Here is an 18,900-nt window from a genome sequence, read left to right as displayed (position 1 = left end):
AGGGAGGCTGTCACTAAGAGCACTTGTGGTGGGTAGTCGCGTCCTAGGCCTGAGTCTTCCCTGACCAGGTCAGCGTTTACCTTAACTGAACCTATGGTCCTTTTGCATCTAAGACAACATACCTCTGAAATGTCAGAGGAGCTTGTAACATTAGCCCCCCTACTCTCCCCCCTCCCCCCACCTCCGCCCCCCCCCCCCCACACACACAAGCAAATGCCCCTGGATGCCCTGCAGGAAAGAGACCATAAATTCTTTCATTTTTATTGTTATCACGTGTATTGTTGCCTGTTAACTATCTATCCTGCACCCACCTAAGGAAAAGAAGTAGGTGTGGCCCTGGCCAGTTTGGCTCAGTGGAAAGAGCCAATTTTAGCCTACAGCGGACCTTAAGGTCCCGGGTTCGATTCGGGGCCAGGGAGTATGCCCGCCCTGGTCACGGGCTCGAGCCCCACTATGGGGCATGCAGGAGGCCGCCGATCCCCAACTCTCCCTCATCAATGATGTTTCTCTCTCCCTCCCTCTCTGCAATCAATAAAAAAATATTTTTTTAAAAAAAAAGAAGTATGCATCTATCATTTTGCTTTATATCCAATCACAGAGGTGTACCCCGACTCCCCATCCCACTGGCCCTTTCCTCCCTCCCTCCCTCATCTATTACCAGTGGATTTCCTGTAACCCACGTATGTCTCCTCCTTGGATTGGATTGTCACGTATAAAACAAAGTAACACCCAGCCGGTATTGGTCAGTGGGTAGAGCATTGGCCTGGAGACCGAAGGGTCCCGGGTTCGATTTCAGTCAAGGGCACAGGCCTGGTTGTGGGCTTGATCCCCACTAGCGGGTGTTTCTATCACTCTCTCCCTCTCCCTTCCTCTCAGAAATCAATAAAAATGTATTAAATAATAATTTAGAGAAAACATGAATAAAACACAGTGAAAAACAGTCATTCTCTGGAGCATTGTCCCAAACCCTTGTGATTCTGCTTCCCGGCAAGTGTGGACAGTTTGGCTCAAGTAAACTCATAAAAGTTCTCTACGGGTTTGCATGTTTTTCCGTGAACACGACGTATACACCTGCTGGTTTCTGAGAGCAAGGCAACAGAATCTGTCCATGAGGTCCGCTGTGAAATGGTAGAGGCGTCTGTTTCTGCTGTCTGTCAGAAGCCAGGTCACCCTTAGAAAAAGTGTAGAAAACAACAACAACAAAAGACAGACATTGGATTTACAAAGAGAAAACACACAGAAGCGAACCTCGGGATGATCTGAGGACTGTGAGAGGGAATCTCCCCTTCTCATCACTCATACTGCTTTTGGAAAAATGGCAATGATCCTAAGAGGCGAAGGTATGGAAGCTCTCGGAGACACCAACAGACCGGGGCTACTTTACCCATTCTTAACCCTACCCAACCAAGTCTCCCTCTCCCTGGGAGTCAAGCTTGTGTGCCCACAGCGGTAGGTAGGGGTACCCCACCGACCGACGGACCGACCGACCAACGGCTGTTTTAAAATCAGAACCTGTCCCCTTTCGATGAGGGCATGGGACAGGGGCAACCTATATTTTCCTGCTCAAATCGTCCCCAGTTCACCTGACAGGGACTCAGAGGTTTGTCTCTGTCTGTCTGCATGTCTGTCTTTAAGCCAGTGACGCCAACATATGTTGGTTGTTGGTTTCTGTGGGGTTTTATTAGAAGGGTCATGTGTATGTAGACTTCAATGAGCCAGAGACTGAACCAACAGGGGAGAATGTGATGGTTTTTATTTTTTAAAATATACTTTATTTATTTTTTTTACGGAGAGGAAGGGAGAGGGATAGAGAGTTGGAAACATCGATGAGAGAGAAACATCCATCAGCTGCCTCCTGCACATTCCCTACTGGGGATGTGCCCACAACCAAGGTACATGCCCTTGACTGGAATTGAACCTGGGACCCTTGAGTCCACAGGCTGACGCTCTATCCCAGTGATGGCAAACCTATGACACAACTCATTTTTTTTTGGTTGATTTTTTTCTTTGTTAAATGCATTTAAATATATAAAATGAATATCAGAAATATAAGTCTTTGTTTTACCATGGTTGCAAGTATCAAAAAATTTCTATATGTGACAGGGCACGAGAGTTAAGTTAGGGTTTTTCAAAATGCTGGCACACCGATCTCAAAAGGTTCGCCATCGCTGCTCTATCCACTGAGCCAAACCGGTTAGGGCAAGAATGATGATTTTTAAAAAGGGAACATCCCGAGAGGAATCTCATCTGGAGACCGACTAAAGCCATGTCTGTTTGCCAACAGTCCTTTCTCCATGATGAACTTCCACGCAGAGCCCGAGCGACCCGATTCATGGGGGACCCTCCCCGCTCAGAATGGCCCCAAGCAGCCCCAGAGGCTGGCAGAGATGCCTCTCACTCTCGGCTCAGCTCGCTACCCATGTATCTCCGTAGATGGGGAACCAGGCCTCGGTACCTTGAGTGTCCCCTTTTTGGGGGTACATACTCACCAACACTTGGGAGAAATTAGACTCAAGGGGTCCCTCCATCCGAGAAAACAAAAAAGCTAATCTTCTTTGGCAACCTAGCCCGCACCTCCACCCCCACCCCCGCCACTAGAAAGTGGGACAAGGGAGAGGTTTGGCCAGTTCCTGGCACCACTGAGTTGAATGCTACCCACCTTGCCTGCAGCTAGACCTGTTTTGGAATGTTAGGGGCCTACCCCCATCTTTCCAGGCCCCTGTGGTCATGATCAGCTTCCTGGTTATCCTTATCATTTTTTTTGGCGGGGGGTGGGGGGGGATGTAAAGTGCTTTATTGCTGAGGATCCCAAGAGCTTCAAGGCCGCTGTGTACAGTGAAATCCCCTACCCTGCAGAGGTTTTTGTGAGCAGGGACGGCTGGGACTTGAGCATTTCAGCCCCATGGAAGGCATGGCAGAGTAGTTGGGGGTGAGGGGAGGTAGGTAGGAAGAGACACAAGGTGTGCTGGGGGAAGGGGGGGAGCAGACTGTGCTTGTCTCCCAAACTCTGAGCTCAGTGCATTCACAGATGTCACTATGGGAGCCTGGAATGGGCCATGGTGGGAGTATTTACACCACAGAAATTGCCCAGATGCTACATTCAAGGACTCTCCCTGCCCGGAGAACTGGTTTACCAGGGCACTAGGAGCATGCCACACCTCCTGAGCTGGTTCTGAGTCCACCGCAAGCCTGGCTGCTGTGACAAGCTGCCACTCCCCCATGTGGGGCAGTGCCATCTCCCACGACCTGGACAGAACACAGGTGGGCTGGACAAAGGGGACCTGACCTGGGGATCCGGTCCCTGCCTGGAGCCTAACCTGGCTTGGCCGCCTCAGCCTGTCTGTCCACTGAGAGCTTTAGCCCCGGACTGAAGTGGTGTCCGCTGAAAGGCAGCTCAGAGCGGAGGATAAAACCCTTTTGCTCAGTGGCTCCCAGCAGGCAAGAGGGCCTCAGAGGTAATAAGGGCTTGGTCACCCAGGGCTGACCAAGGGCAGCTGTGGGGGCTGAGATGAAAGGACTGGCCTCGGGAGTGGGGGTCTGAGTGATTCACCGCAGGTCCTGGGAACCAGGCTGTGTGGAGAGTGGAGAGCCGGGCGCACACCTGTGTGCAGAACCAGGGCAGGAGAGCCCAGCTCCCAGATGGGGCAGGGAAATGACCGGCCAGGGTGGGACAGCACCTCTTAGCAGGCAGGAGGGTAGCCCCCACAGACACAGATTTCCGCTGGGCCCACACGGACCTTGGGGCTCAAATACACTCACAGGAAGCAACTCAGCTTTCCCCCTGCCTGCGTGATTCCCCTCTCCCCAGGCCTTCCCCGCCCCAGGCCCAGAGTCTCAGAAGCCCCTGACCTGAGGGCTGAGAGGAAGGGAGCTGGAGTCGGGGATGGGGAGTAGGGGGTGGAGGATGGGGAGTAGGGGGTGGGGTATGGAGCAAGTGGGAGGGGAGGAGGTCAGGGCGATTCATTCCAATGGATCTCACTCCAGGGCTTCATTCAAAAGCAGAAAGGTCTCCATGACCTTAGGGCCTCGGACCTCGCCTCCGGCTTCTCCAAGTCCCCCCACCCTCAGGCCCACAGCTCACCAACTTGGGGGAGAGAGTCTGTTTGAGAAACCGGCCTGGCCTGTCCGGGTGGAAAAGAGTGCCCTCTAACTGCCAACCCAGGAACAAGCTCTCACCCGTTTGGGAATCCTGGGAGGGGATGTGGGGAACGAGAGGGAGGGGTTTGAGGGGCGTGAGTCCAAGGTCCAAGGCGAAGGTCAACAGTAGATCTCGGTGTCTTAGATCCCCTAGGAGGAGAGACATAGGTGGGAGTGGAGTGATGAGGGTCGCGGGAGGCCTGGTGAAGGATGATTTGACTCAATAACTCTGGGTCACCAGACTGGCCAGCACACTCTGCTCCAGTTGCTGGTTTTGATCATCCATCCCTCCACCCCTACCCCCCACCACACACATGGCTCCAAGTGTGCCACTCAAGACAGACACCCTTTTATCATTCATCTTTAACTTCCCTGTGGATGGATGGATGGATGGATGGATGGATGAGTGGGTGGATGGATGCGTTCTCCCTCCCACCTTCCCTCCCTTCCTCCCTCCGCCCATCCATCCACTCACCCTCTTTCCACGGGAAATCCTCAGTCTCATGTCACACACTCACTGGTGATTACACTCGCTGCCTCCTTCCTCCCTGTGAAAAAAGAGGAAGGAAAATGGACACACCTGAAAGAGCCCCACAGGCAGCAACTGTGAACCAAATGCACACACATGTGTGTGTGTGTGGCATTTGTCAACAACGTAAGAAATGTTGCAACCTGTGCAGAATTTCTGTGAGTGTCTTTCAGCCAAACTGTCCAGAAATGTCACTCGTACGCCGGGAAGCACAATCTCAATGGCGGGAGATGATGTTTCAAAGAATGGCAATGTCGGCCCCCTTATTTTATACATTCCAATCCCAGGAGGAGACTGTACGTGGGTTACATGAAATCCACTGGTGTCATTTTAGAAAGACTGGAGAAAACAAAACGGGGAACACACACACACACACACACACACACAGGTGTCCTCTCATTGGGCGAACCAACCGTGACTCTAAAGTCATGATCCTGACCCCGGGAGTTGTATTAAAAATCAAGCTAAAGGAGTGTGATTGTAAACTGTAGGCTTATCAAAGGTTCAAAGGAGGTCTGTGTTTACCACCATTGAAAGAAAACAAACCAAGAAAGAGATCAAGGGTGGGTCAAAACACCCTCTCTGGGACTGGGAGGGAGAGAGTTCCTGCATCTGTCCAAGAGGGTCATCTGCAGTGTGAAAAGCCAGGGTTCAGCAACAGGGGATATTTTCTTCCTCTCGGGGATCATGAAAAGCATCCATGACAGTAAGGGGGTGGGTATGGGGTGGGTGCTGTCATTGAAAAGGCTAGGTGAGCAGGGAGAGCTATGCCATTTACAGGCATACCCTATCCACTTTTCCTTTCACAGAATTTACACAATGACTTAATGTTTAGTTTTGAATGGCATTACTTCTTGAGTTTCCTCCTCATTGTTTCCAAGTCTTTGGTTGATATTCAGGTGTAGGACGAATGTATGTATGTATGTATGTATGTATACTGAGTGTGAGCTCCAGGATGCACAGAATCTGCGGGGGGGGGGGGGCGGTGAGTGGAATAGACTGGAATGGAGTGGAGGAGAGGGGGAGCAAGAGGAAGGGAGAGAGTTGGAGGGAAGCAGGCGGGAAGCTGGGGAAGAGAGGATGCCAAAGGACCTCGTTAGTTAATGACACCAGGCATGGCTCTTATTCTGAGTATTTTGTTTGTTCTCCTCAAATGACACCTATGCAGAAAACAACCTGTGTGAAGTTCAGCTAAGGTCACACACAAGAATAAGGACTACCCATTGACTGCAAGGCTCTGTAGTAGGTTGCCCGATGCTTGCTCTTGGCAGAGACTCAAATCTGAGGCAAGGGGAACAGCAGGGAAGCTGGAGTAGAAGAGGGAGAGGTGTGTCCCCTCCGTCTTGGAACCAAGTTTAGGGGTGGAAGGGCCAAAAAAATAGAATAAAGTAAAAAGAAAAAAGAAAGGAAGGAAGGAGGAGAGAGAGAGAGAGAGAGAGAGAGAAGAGAAAGAGAGAGAGAAAGAGAGAGAAAGAAAGAAAGAAAGACAGAAAGAAGAAAGAAAGAAAGAAAAAAAAGAAAGAAGAAAGAAAGAAAGAGAAAGAAAGAAAGAAAGAAAGAAAAGAAAGAAAGAAAGAAAGAAAGAAAGAAAGAAAGAAGGAAGGAAGGAAGGAAGGAAGGAAGGAAGGAAGGAAGGAAGGAAGAAAGAGAAAGAAAGAAAGAAAGAAAGAAAGAAGAAAGAAGAAAGAAAGAAAGAAAGAAAGAAAGAAAGAAAGAAAGAAAGAAAGAAGAAAGAAAAAGAAAGAGAGAGAAAGAGGAAGGTCCTCGGTTCAGTCCTGACTATGACTTTCTGGGACATGGCAGGGCACACCCGGTCGGTCGCCGCCAGTGGTGTGGTCTGTGGTTTCCAGCCAGAAACCCCACTGTGGTCCACTTCAGTCCACCTAATACCTTTCCTGGCTGGGGAGAGTTCCTTGGATCACAAGGACAAACCCAAAGGAAGACAAAGTTCAGAATGCCTAATTCACGCCTGCCCATTTCTACACGACAAAGCCGTCCATAGTGTCCAAGTGACTTGACCTGCATTTTTCATGTCTGCGAAAGAAGTTTCCATTTGAGGTACAGGTACTGCTTTGTGTTATTTATCATGGATGTGCCTCCATCCAAAGTGCTAGTATGGCGATCCACTGCCTTCCATTCATGCCCCTCTGTCTGCCGACTGCGCAAGCGCTGTCTCTGATTTGGCTCTGCCCTGTGACGACAACGGACCAACCCGGCCCTCTGGCCGACCTCGCTTTGAGGCTTATAAAAGCGGACACCAGGAAGGTGGCACATGACAAGGACAGGTTGCATCGTCCTCACGTCATCATCAGGGTGGTGAGAACGCAAGGTCGGGTACTGCCGGGGGGCGGGGGTTGAAAGCTTCATATTCTCATTTTCTCTCTCTCTCTCTCTCTCTCTCTCTCTCTCTCTCTCTCTCTCTCTCTCTTGTCTCTTGTTTCCACCTAGCAGTCAAGAAGGACACACACTCCCAGGATGCGGATGAAAGACTGTCAGTTAGACTTTGAAATTTCCTCCGCGAGCGAATACGGGGCGATTTAGGAATTTCCTTTCAGTGAACACGCCCCCACTGTGCCGCCGCCGCTGCCAATGCCGCCGCCGCTGCCAATGCCGCCAATGCCAACAATGCCAACAATGCCGCCTGGAAACATCCCTAAAGGGTTGAAGCGTTGATAGGATTAGAAACAGGACGGGTAAGCATTGCAACGTGTTTTCTGGGGTTTTGTTTGAGAGACTCATAAATGTATAACGCTGTGATAAGCCGGGCTGTACATATAAATGAATGAATGAATGAATGAATGAATGAATAAATAAATAAATAAATAAATAAATAAGAGTAAATGTGGATTCATGATAAGAATGTATCATTGTATGCGGGCTGTACGTGAAAGAAAGAAAGAAAGAAAGAAAGAAAGAAAGAAAGAAAGAAAGAAAGAAAGAAAGAAAGAAAAGAAAGAAAAGCCCTAACCTGTTTGGCTCAGTGGATAGGGTGTCAGCCTGTGGACTGAAAGGTCCCAGGTTCGATTCCGGTCAAGGGCGTGTACCTTGGTTGCAGGCACATCCCCAGTGGGAGGTGTGCAGAAGACAGCTTGCAGGAGGCAGATGATCAACGTTTCTCTCTCATTGATGTTTCTAACTCTCTATCTCTCTCCCTTCCTCTCTGTAAAAAATCAATAAAATATATTTTTTTAAAAAGAAAGAAAAAAAGTGAGTATTATGTCAACATTTCTTTGCTCTTCGGCCCTGCCCCCGCTCCCGGTCAAGCAGATCAAATAAAGAAAAATAAATAAAACAAAAAGTATCCTGTCGCCGAAACCGGTTTGGCTCAGTGGATAGAGTGTCGGCCTGCAGACTGAAGGGTCCTGGGTTCGATTCCGGTCAAGGGCATGTACCTTGGTTGCAGGCAAATCCCCAGTGGGAGATGTGCAGGAGGCGGCTGATCAATGTTTCTCTCTCATCAATGTTTCTAACTCTCTGTCTCTCTCCCTTCCTCTGTGTGAAAAATCAATTAAATATATTTTTAAAAAAGTATCCTGTCAACATTTCAATCAACCCAAATCACTCTGATCCACAATCTAAGACTGAAGTCCAGGTCAGGCAATCTGGTAGACCCTGGCTCTCTGTGCATGATGGGGTCCTTGCTTGAGACCAAGTCAGCCTCGGGCCATCTGGTCGAACCACGCTCTCTCTGTGGATGGCGAGGTCCCCGCCGCCAGAGACGGGCTGTAAAATAAAATAAAATAAAATAAAATAAAATAAAATAAAATAAAATAAATAATAAAATATAAACCAAAATAATAGTAATAATAATAATAAACCAATAAAAAAAAAAACCAAATAAACAAACAGAAAAACCCCAAAGGAAAACCTCCTTAGAAATGACATTGATCCAGCCTTTCAAGGGGCGGAGGCTTCTGCAGGCCCATGTGGCCTGGCGCGGACTTGGTCTCTGAGCCAGGCCTAACCATCCATCCTGAGAGGGAGTGGGGTAAGGCTGGGAGGGGGGCGGGGGGCGGGTGATTGGAAGTCAACCAGATGGCCCAGCCCAGGCGGGGCCAGAAGGCCAGCCCTGCCCTCTCCTGGTCGAGAAGCGCCAATGCAAGCCCCCTCCTGCAGCCTCCTCTAGGGAGGACAGAGCCAGGTGACTGGACTTCCCCAGTTCTGGCTGGACAAGAGGGGGGAAGGACAAGCAGGGGACGCTGTCTGGGACAAGGCAGGGGCTGAAGGGTGCTCATGGATGCTGAAGGACCATTCAGATCAAGAAGTGTCCATGCGTGACTGCGGATTTACACACACAGATGCGCACGCGCTCTCGGGCACACACACACACACACACACTAACACGCACACACACACACACACACCAACAACAACACAAAGGTATTAATCCACCTTTGTGTAGTAAAAAGTATACTTGTACAATGTTTTGGACTTGCATTTTGTGCTATCCAAACGGGGAAGTTAAAATGCCGGATCCGGGGCGCAGGGAGAGGATAAAAGAGAGGGATTGACCTTTGCCTTTTCAAAATGGCGGCTGCCAGCCTAACTGGTTTGGCTCAGTGGACAGAGCATCGGCCTGCGGACTAAAGGGTCCCAGGTTGGATTCTGGTCAAGGGCATATACCTTGGTTGTGGACACATCCCCAGTAGGAGGTGTGCGGGAGGCAGATGATTGAGGTTTCTCTATCTTTGAGGTTTCTAAATCTCTATCCCTCTCCCTTCCACTCTGTTAAAAAATCAATGAAACGTATTTAAAAAACAAAATGGCGGCTTCCAAGTGACTGGAGCCCAAAGAGCGGGAAGTATGCCATGGTCACCCACATCAGGGGACAGTGCATGAACTCTAAGGTAGAGATCCACCTCATGCGCCGCATCCACCTGCCAGATGGCGAGATCTTCCGCAACTTCAAAGAGCTCTCCCGTGTTGTCCAGGAGATTGACAAGGAGATGATCCGGGAGCAGCAAGAGAAGCAAGAACGTGGAACTGAGGAAAGACAGGGCCGCGGCTGGCAGAGGTCGGGTTGACTGGGGCTGGGGCCTGGGCCAAAGAGCTAAAAATACAAAGCCTTACACATTTTATTCACATGCACCTCAGCCTCTGCCTCCCATGACCTCCAAGGGCCGCTACGTTGGGTGTGTTTGCATCTGCGGTCCCCCCCCTCCCGCCTCCCCGTTGCCCCCTCCCCCTTCCGGTACACCACGCCCCCTCCCTTCGAATGCGAATGGGACCGATGTTTGCCAGGGTTCATTGTCGAGAGATAGAATCAATTGCAATGAATGAACAGAAATGAGCACAGAAATGAGAAGAAAAATAAATGAATGAATGAATAAATAAATAAATAAATAAATAACCTAAAGTAAAATAAGACCCCCCAGCACTCGTTTCACGGTCCTGGGTCAGAGGAGCCAGGCCAAGAGGCGCTGGTTAAGCGCCCCAGGCATCTCAGCCACGTTAAGGAGAGCCTTTCCTTGAGATGCAACACCTGCCCCGCCCTACAGTTGGCGTCGCCCAAACAGTGACGCCTCATTCCTGGGAGCAGCTGATTGGTGGGTCTCTCTCTCTGGGTCCTCCCACCACGCGCTGGCGCTATAACAGAAAGCAGGGTTCCTCTTGGCAGAGCTTTCCCAGCCCTAGGCTTGTGGTCGTGGTGGTCGTCCTCGTTCTCCAAGGGAGCTTTCGGGGCAGAGATCTCGCCGAGACCCGGTCCCGGGACATAGGCGCTGCCGCTGGAGCACCTGGCAAGAACCTGGCTAGGCTGCTGATCAACTGACCGCACTGTCTCCGTGTCATTTCTTCTTCACGGACTTCGTCCACACGTTTGGGAACCCCTGCACCTGCTGGGCTTCGGCCCCCACAACAGGCGCCGCTGCGAAGATGTCTCCTACACGGCCACGCTTCAGTGTAGCCGAAGCGCAGACACGGTTTACCAAGTCTACCAGAGAAGCCCTGAACAACAAAAATATCAAGCCATTGTTGAATACCTTCAGCCAGTTACCTGGAACTGAAGACGAAAAGAAATGTACCCTTGACCAAGCTTTCAGAGGTGTCCTGCAAGAAGAAATGATCAATCACTCGTCGGGTGAAAATGTTTTAGCTATTATTTCTCTTGCTATTGGGGGAGTCACTGAAGGAATTTGCACCGCGGCGACACCTGCTGTCTTGTTGGCAGATGCTTTGGAATGTCTGCCTTTGGATCAGTGTGACACAATATTCTCATTTGTGGAAAAAAATGTTGCTACTTGGAAGTCTGCTGGGAAAACTTATTTACTACGTATGTGCAATGACCTCTTAAGGAGATTATCCAAAGCCCCGCACACACTTTTCCATGCACGGGTTCAACTCTTTTTGGCCAGGCTTTTCCCTTTACCTGAGAGATCCAGTCTTAACTTGCAGGGTCAGTTTAATCTGGAAAATGTCACTGTTTTCAATACCAATGAGCAGGAAAGCACCTTGGGTCAGAAGCAAGCTGAAGACGAAGGAGAAGGAATGGACGTAGACCAAGGTGACATGGGTGATGATGAAGCTCCAACAACTTGCTCCATTCCAATGGATCACAGCCTGTACCGCAAATTCTGGTCCCTTCAGGATTACTTCAGGAACCCTGTGCAATGCTATGAGAAGATGGCATGGAAAACTTTCCGCAGGTACTCAGAAGAAGTCCTGGCAGTTTTTAAGAATTACAAATTAGATGATACTCAGGCCTCGAGAAAAAAGATGGGAGAATTAAGGGCAGGAGGAGAGCATATATTTGCTGCAAAATTTTTAACAAGTGAAAAGTTGCTGGCTTTACAGCTGAGTGACAGTAACTTTCGCCGACAGATTCTCCTGCAGTATCTCATTTTATTCCAATATCTCAAGGGACAGGTGAAATCCAAAAGTTCAAACCATGTTTTAACTGATGAGCAGTCACTCTGGATTGAAGGCACCACAAAATCAGTTTATCAACTGCTCTCTGAAAACCCACCCGATGGAGAGAGATTTTCAAAGATGGTAGAGCATATATTATCCACAGAAGAAAACTGGAACAAGTGGAAAAACGAAGGCTGCCCAAGTTTTGTGAAGGAAAGAACATCAGGTACTAAGCCTACGAGAGCAGTACGAAAGAGAACCGCACCAGAGGACTTCCTGGACTTCCTGTGGAAAGGGCCCAGCACAAAGATTCTGAAGAGAAACGAGGCGATAACAAGCCTTTGGGATCTCTGCCAGGATAATATGGAAGCTTGTAAATCAGCCCCCAGAGGCTATATGCCAACTTTGGAGGAATTCTTTGCAGAAGCCATTGAACAGGCAGACCTGGAAAGCATGATTGAAAAGGAATATAAGGTGGTGAACCATCCAAATTATGGTTGGAGAGCCCTGAGACTGTTAGCACGGAGAAGCCCTCACTTCTTCCAGCCAAACAAACAACAGTTCAAAAGTTTGCCAGAATATCTTGAACACATGGTAAGAAATCTAGCAAAGGAATCACCACCTCCTTCTGAAGACAGAAAAACGGGTGAGGGTGAAGATGAGGAAGATCATGATGATGTACCCAAGGGAAATGAAGGTCCTGATGCTCGCCGAGACAAACCTGTGACAGGGAGAAAATAGAGATGTTTGCCAACAGATTGGGTGAACAATGGAACATTCTGGCTCCTTCCACATCATCCCATATATAAAAGCAGAAGAAAAAACAAACAAACAAAAAAATTGACAAAAACATAAAAAGCGTACCAAAACAAAAAACCCTCCTAAAAAAAAGAAATCCCCCCCAAAAAACAAAATAATAATAATAATAAACCAATAAAAAAAACCAAACAAACAAACAAACAGAAAAATCCCACAGGAAAACCTCCTTAGAAATGACATTGATCCAGCCTTTCAAGGGGCGGAGGCTTCTGCAGGCCCATGTGGCCTGGCGCGGACTTGGTCTCTGAGCCAGGCCTAACCATCCATCCTGAGAGGGAGTGGGGTAAGGCTGGGAGGGGGGCGGGGGGCGGGTGATTGGAAGTCAACCAGATGGCCCAGCCCAGGCGGGGCCAGAAGGCCAGCCCTGCCCTCTCCTGGTCGAGAAGCGCCAATGCAAGCCCCCTCCTGCAGCCTCCTCTAGGGAGGACAGAGCCAGGTGACTGGACTTCCCCAGTTCTGGCTGGACAAGAGGGGGGAAGGACAAGCAGGGGACGCTGTCTGGGACAAGGCAGGGGCTGAAGGGTGCTCATGGATGCTGAAGGACCATTCAGATCAAGAAGTGTCCATGCGTGACTGCGGATTTAAACACACAGATGCGCACGCGCTCTCGGGCACACACACACACACACACACAGACACACACACACACACACACACACACACACACACACTGAGTCCTCTCATGGGGCGAACCAATCGTGACTCTAAAGTCATGATCCTGACCCCGGGAGTTGTATTAAAAATCAAGCTAAAGGAGTGTGATTGTAAACTGTAGGCTTATCAAAGGTTCAAAGGAGGTCTGTGTTTACCACCATTGAAAGAAAACAAACCAAGAAAGAGATCAAGGGTGGGTCAAAACACCCTCTCTGGGACTGGGAGGGAGAGAGTTCCTGCATCTGTCCAAGAGGGTCATCTGCAGTGTGAAAAGCCAGGGTTCAGCAACAGGGGATATTTTCTTCCTCTCAGGGATCATGAAAAGCATCCATGACAGTAAGGAGGTGGGTATGGGGTGGGTGCTGTCATTGAAAAGGCAAGGAGAGCAGGGAGAGCTCGATTCCGGTCAAGGGCTCATGCCTGCCCAGGTCACGGGCTCCAGCCCCACTAGGGGGCATGCAGGAGCTGGCCAATCCATAATTCTCTCTCATGGATGATGTTTCTATCTCTCTTCCTCCCTCTCCCTTCCTCTCTGAAATCAACAAAAAGACATCTTTAAAAAAAAGAAGTGTGTGTCTATCATTTTACTTTTTTAAAAAATATTTTTATTGACTTCAGAGAGGAAGGGAGAGAGAAAGAGAGATAGAAACATCAATGATGAGAGAGAATCGTGGATTTGCCGTCTCCTGCATGTCCCCCACTGGGGATCGAGCCCTCCACCCATGCACATGCCCTTGACCGGAATCAAACCAGGGAAGCTTCAGTCCCCAGGCTGACGCTCGATCCACTGAGCCTACAAGCCAGGGCTATCATTTCACTTTTTATCCAATCCCAGAGGTTTCCTCCCGCCTCCCACCACTCCCCACTCCACTCCACCCCACCTTTGCCTCCCTCCCTCCCTCCTTCCCTCCCTAATCTATCACCAGTGGATTTTCTGTAACCGGCTTTCATCTCCTCCTTGGATTGTCACTTACAAAACAAAGTCACGCCCAGCCGGTTTTGGTCAGCGGGTAGAGCATTGGCCCGGGGAACAAAGGGGTCCTGGGTTTGATTACAGTCCAGGGAGCAGGCCCGGGTTGGGGGCTCGATCCCCAGTAGGAGGTGTGCAGGGGGCAGCCGACCCCATGATTCTCTCTCTCATCGTGGGTGTTTCTCTCTCTCTCTCTCTACTTACCTACCTCTCCCTTCCTCTCTGAAATCTATGAAGATATATTAAAAGACACACACACACACACACACACACACACACAATGACAACAACAACACAAAGGTATTATTCCACCTCCGTGGAGTAAAAAGTATACTTGTACAAGGTTTTGTACTTGTATTTCGTGCTATTAAAACATGAACATTAAAACGGGGGATTTGGAGCGGCGGTGAGAGGATAAAAGGGAGGGATTGACCTTTGCCATTTCAAAATGGCAGCTGCCGCCCTAACTGGTTTGGCTCAGTGGATAGAGCATCGGCCTGCGGACTGAACGGTCCCGGGTTCGATTCCGGTCAAGGGCATATACCTTGGTTGTGGGCACATCCCCAGTAGGGGGTGTGCAGGAGGCAGCTGATTGAGGTTTCTCTCTCTTTGATGTTTCTAATTCTCTATCCCTCTTCCTTCCACTCTGTAAAAAAATCAATAAAATATATACTTTTTAAAATGGCAGCTGCCAAGTCACTAGAGCCAAAATGGCGGCTGCCTCCTTGCACGCCGCGCCCCCCCCTCCGCCCACCCACTGGGGAAGGAGCCCACACCACAGGCAGGTGCCCTTCTCTGGACTCGAACCCGGGACCCTTCCGTCCGCAGGATGACTCTCTATCCTCTGAGACAAATCAGTTAAGGCTAAAACTCCCTACTTTGACAGAAAGGATGACTCCTTTATTCCCACACAACTGTGCACAATGAAAGGAGCCACATGCTAACCCCACGAGCTCAGAAAAGGGCTGCGTGGTGGTCTTGCAAACTGAAAGGCCTAAAGCGACCACAAGTCTAGTCTGAAGGGAGACTGTTACTAAGAGCAGTTGTGGTGGCTGGTCGCGTCAGAGGCCGGAGTCTTCCCTGACAAGGTCAGTGTTTACCTTAAGTGAACCTATGGTCCTTTTGCATCTAACACAACATAACTCTGGAATGTCAGGGGAACTTGTAACATCCCGCCGTCCCCGCACCAGCCCGCCCCGCCTCCATCCCCTTCCCCTCCCCCCCACCCCACCCCACCTCACCCACACAAGCAAATGTGCCTGGGGGCTCTGCAGGACAGACCATAAATTCCTTCATTGCTATTATCACGTGTATTGTTGCCTGTTAACTATCTATCCTGCACCCACCTCAGGAAAAGAAGTAGGTGAGGCCCTGGCCAGTTTGGCTCAGTGGGTAGAGCCAAAGTCAGCCTCCGGTGGACCTTAGGGTCCTGGGTTCGATTCGGGTCCCGGGCTCATGCCCGCCCGCCCGGGTCATGGGCTCGAGACCCACTAGGGGGTGTGCAGGAGGCTGCCAATTCAAGATTCTCTCTCATCGATGAGGTTTCTATCTCTCTCCCATCCTCTCTGAAATCAATAAAAATATATTTTACAAAAAAGAAGTATGTGTCTATCATTTTACTTTTTATCCAATCCCAGAGGTTCGCCCCACTCCCCACCCCCACCCCCACCCCCTTTGCTTTCTCCCACCTCCCTCCCTCCCTCCCTCATCTATCACCAGTGGATTGTCTGTAACCCACTTACATCTCCTCCTTGGATTGTAGTGTATAAAACAAAGTGCCGCCCTGGCCTGTTTTGGTCAGTGGGTAGAGCATCGGCCTGGGGACCCGAAGGGTCCGGGGTTCCATTCCAGCGCAGGCCTGGGTCACGGGCTTGCTCCCCAGTAGGAGGTGTGCAGGAGGCAGCTGATGGGTGATTCTCTCTCATGGTAGATGCTTCTATGGCTCTCTCTCCCTCTCCCTTCCTCTCTGAAATCAATGAAGATATATTTTAAAAAGCCACACAAATGTATTATTGCACTTCCATGTAGTGAAAAGCATACTTGTACAATGTTTTGTACTTGCATTTTGTGTTATTAAGACAGTGCTGGGCATGGGGGTGGGGGGGGAGTGCTGGACCGGCCCCGGGTGGAGGGGGTGGGGCGCCAGCGAAGATGCCAAACTTCTGGGGGGGAGGGCAGGGGGCGGCGCCGGCGGACTGCACGTGGAAGAGAATGCAGTCAGATTTGGCCTTCTTCAGGTTCCCGAGGGATCCGGCCAGATGCCTGAAGTGGGTGGGAAATTGTAGGAGAGCAAACTTAGAAGATAAAACACCTGAACAACTCAATAAACATTATCGATGATGTGCCAAACACTCTGAGACCTCTATGATCTGTAGAACTAGTCCTTCCTTATAGGACAGTTCTTTGAGATAATGTAATACCAACAATAGGTGATCTTACCAATCATTTGAACAATCCACATAGTAGACATAGAAAACGAATAAAAGAATTGAGCGAAGATGAAATCAGGACGTGGAAACAGGAAAAAAAATTGACGAAACTTCTGAACAGGAACAAAAACAAATATAGAGCGATCAACAACAGCCTTGCTCAGAACTCCAATACAGAAGGGGGTGAAGAACAGGATGAAGACACTTTACCTTTAACCCTTGAAGAGAAAGTAAACAAAAGAATACTTTAAAATCTTTATTTGCAGTTTTGATTCTTATGGGAAAACAAAAGATACCTCTAGATCAGCGGTTCTCAACCATCGGAAAACACATGTATAATTGCATATTGTTTTTTGTGATTAATCACTATGCTTTCATTATGTTCAATCTGTAACAATGAAATTGGGGTTCACCACAACATGAGGAACTGTATTCAGGGGTCGCGGCATTAGGAAGGTTGAGAACCACTGCTCTAGATGGACATGAAGCTGATGAAATCCCAGAAGGCCTCTTCACTCCCGATAACTTTCAGGCAGGCAGGCAGGCAGGCAGGCACTGTCGGAGTGCCCAATAAATTCTGGAGAAGAGGTTCTCTCTGAGAAAGCCCTTTGAGACCACAGCAGTCAACGCACCGTTCTGTTCAAAAGTACAAGCAGAAGCAGATGCTAGAGATCCGTGAGAGCCGCATTCCGGGAAGGAACGCTCAGGGGAGTGAGAGGCTCTCCCTTCTTTTCCATGGCCCCTGACAGAGGGATGCACGCACGCACGCACGTAGTGGACACAGCAGGGGAAGGGCACCTGCCCGCGTTGGTGAGGGTTGCTGACGAAGCTCGTGACCTGAGAGAGGAATCTGTGGGTTTCCTGCCTTCTGAAGCCGCTGCCGAAATTTTGGCTATGACATTTCCCACGACGAGACCAGAGAAGTGGGGATTACGCATGGAATATTGTCCTGGCCAGGCTTACATTGTGTCCAGTGGCTTTCCTTCCAAAACGAAAGTTGTCGCTTCTAGACTTTTGGAGAAACATCCCTCCCCAAGCTGTCTACACACTCTGCTCTTCCCTGTGCCTGAAGTCCGAGATCGGCCAGATCGGTGCCTGTCACGGGAGCGTCTGTTGCGTTTGGAGCAATGGAGGAAGTTTGATCTTTTTTCCATCCGTCACCACAACCGCTTTTAGAGCTTGACAGTGTCGTTTCTGTCCTCTTCCAGAACAATGAAGAAAGCGGGAAAGAACTGAAGGAAATTAGCCATTCTCAGCGGGCGGGCAGGCACGATGCTTTTGAAATTGTAGTGGAGTTCCTGCAAGCGCTTGTTTTCTGTATAGGCGGTATATATGAGGACACACATAGTAGATGGGCCGAGCATTCGCACTCTGCAGTGCAGCAACAGATTTTGATTTCGTGGTTATCATTGTTGTTCTTCAAAACGTTCTACCTTTCACAGGAGCCTCTGGGAAAAATCTCCAGGGTCAGACCTCTGATGTCTTCTCTGCAGCCAGTAGCTCGACTGCAGGCGCTGCATTCGCTACATGAAGGGATGGAAGATATTGAAGTTTATTGTGAATTTTGGTTTGAGGAAGCCACCAATTTGGCAACCACACTTGCTATTCTGATGAAGCTCCCTGGGAAGCTCCGCAGAGCTCAGCAAGGGAACCTGGAGTCTCAGCTGACTTCCGAGAGGTGCTATAAAGAGCCTCTAAGTGTCACAACAGTGGAACACATTGTTCAGGAACTGAAAGAGATAGTCTCAGAACAGTTCCTCCAAAGCTCTTCAATGCTGATCTCTGTCACGGGACGGCTCAATTTCAATATGCCAGAGGAACACCAGGCTGACATGTACGGCAGCGACTTACCCAATCCCGATGCAGCACTCTCAGCTGAGCTGCATTGTTGGAGAATCAAGTGGATACCCAGAGGAAAAGACATAGAGCTCCCATCCACCATGGCCCCCTCCACCTGCCAGACATCAAGTTTTTTCCTCATGTTTATACATTGCTAAAGGTCCTATGAATTCTCCCTGTAATGAAGGTTGAGAACGAACGCTATGAAAACGGTCGAAAGCGTCTCTAAGCACACCCGAGGAACACTTTGACAGGGCAAAGGTCAAGTAGCTTAGCTTTGCTTAACATGCATTTCGATGTGAAACATGATTTGGATTTAACGGTGGACACATACATCAAAGTCTACACAACTAAGAGCTTCCTACAGATAATTCCGAAAGTGTCGGAAATACCCGAGGGACTTTTAAAATGCGTTCTCTCTTATATCTGATATTGAAAAAAAATCTGAGAAATTTGAAAGGAAACAGAGAAAAGCTGTAAGATATAGGTGGGTCACTTAATAACTGGATCTCTTGAGTAGAGTAGCCACTGATCCTCTGCTTAAATGGCCACGGTGTGAACTCTCATGCTTTGGAGAACTAACTGTTGTTCTTCCAGAGGGTGGTAGGCATCATCAGAAGCGCCACGTTGCACTTCTGTGTGATCTCTGCTGATGGCACTTTGGGCTTGTTTTA

General features: G+C 49.4%; 1 pseudogene; it reads left to right on the top strand.

The window, feature by feature from the left end:
• Positions 1-10,540: 10,540 nt before the first annotated feature.
• Positions 10,541-12,324, top strand: LOC138993442 (THO complex subunit 1 pseudogene; annotated as a pseudogene).
• Positions 12,325-18,900: the final 6,576 nt, after the last annotated feature.

This window comes from Myotis yumanensis, unplaced genomic scaffold (genome assembly GCF_028538775.1).
Source record: "Myotis yumanensis isolate MYYU_CA2020_CCGP unplaced genomic scaffold, mMyoYum1.0.hap1 SCAF_15, whole genome shotgun sequence".
In the NCBI taxonomy this organism is placed as follows: domain Eukaryota; kingdom Metazoa; phylum Chordata; class Mammalia; order Chiroptera; family Vespertilionidae; genus Myotis; species Myotis yumanensis.
This window is presented reverse-complemented; position numbering and strand designations above follow the sequence as displayed.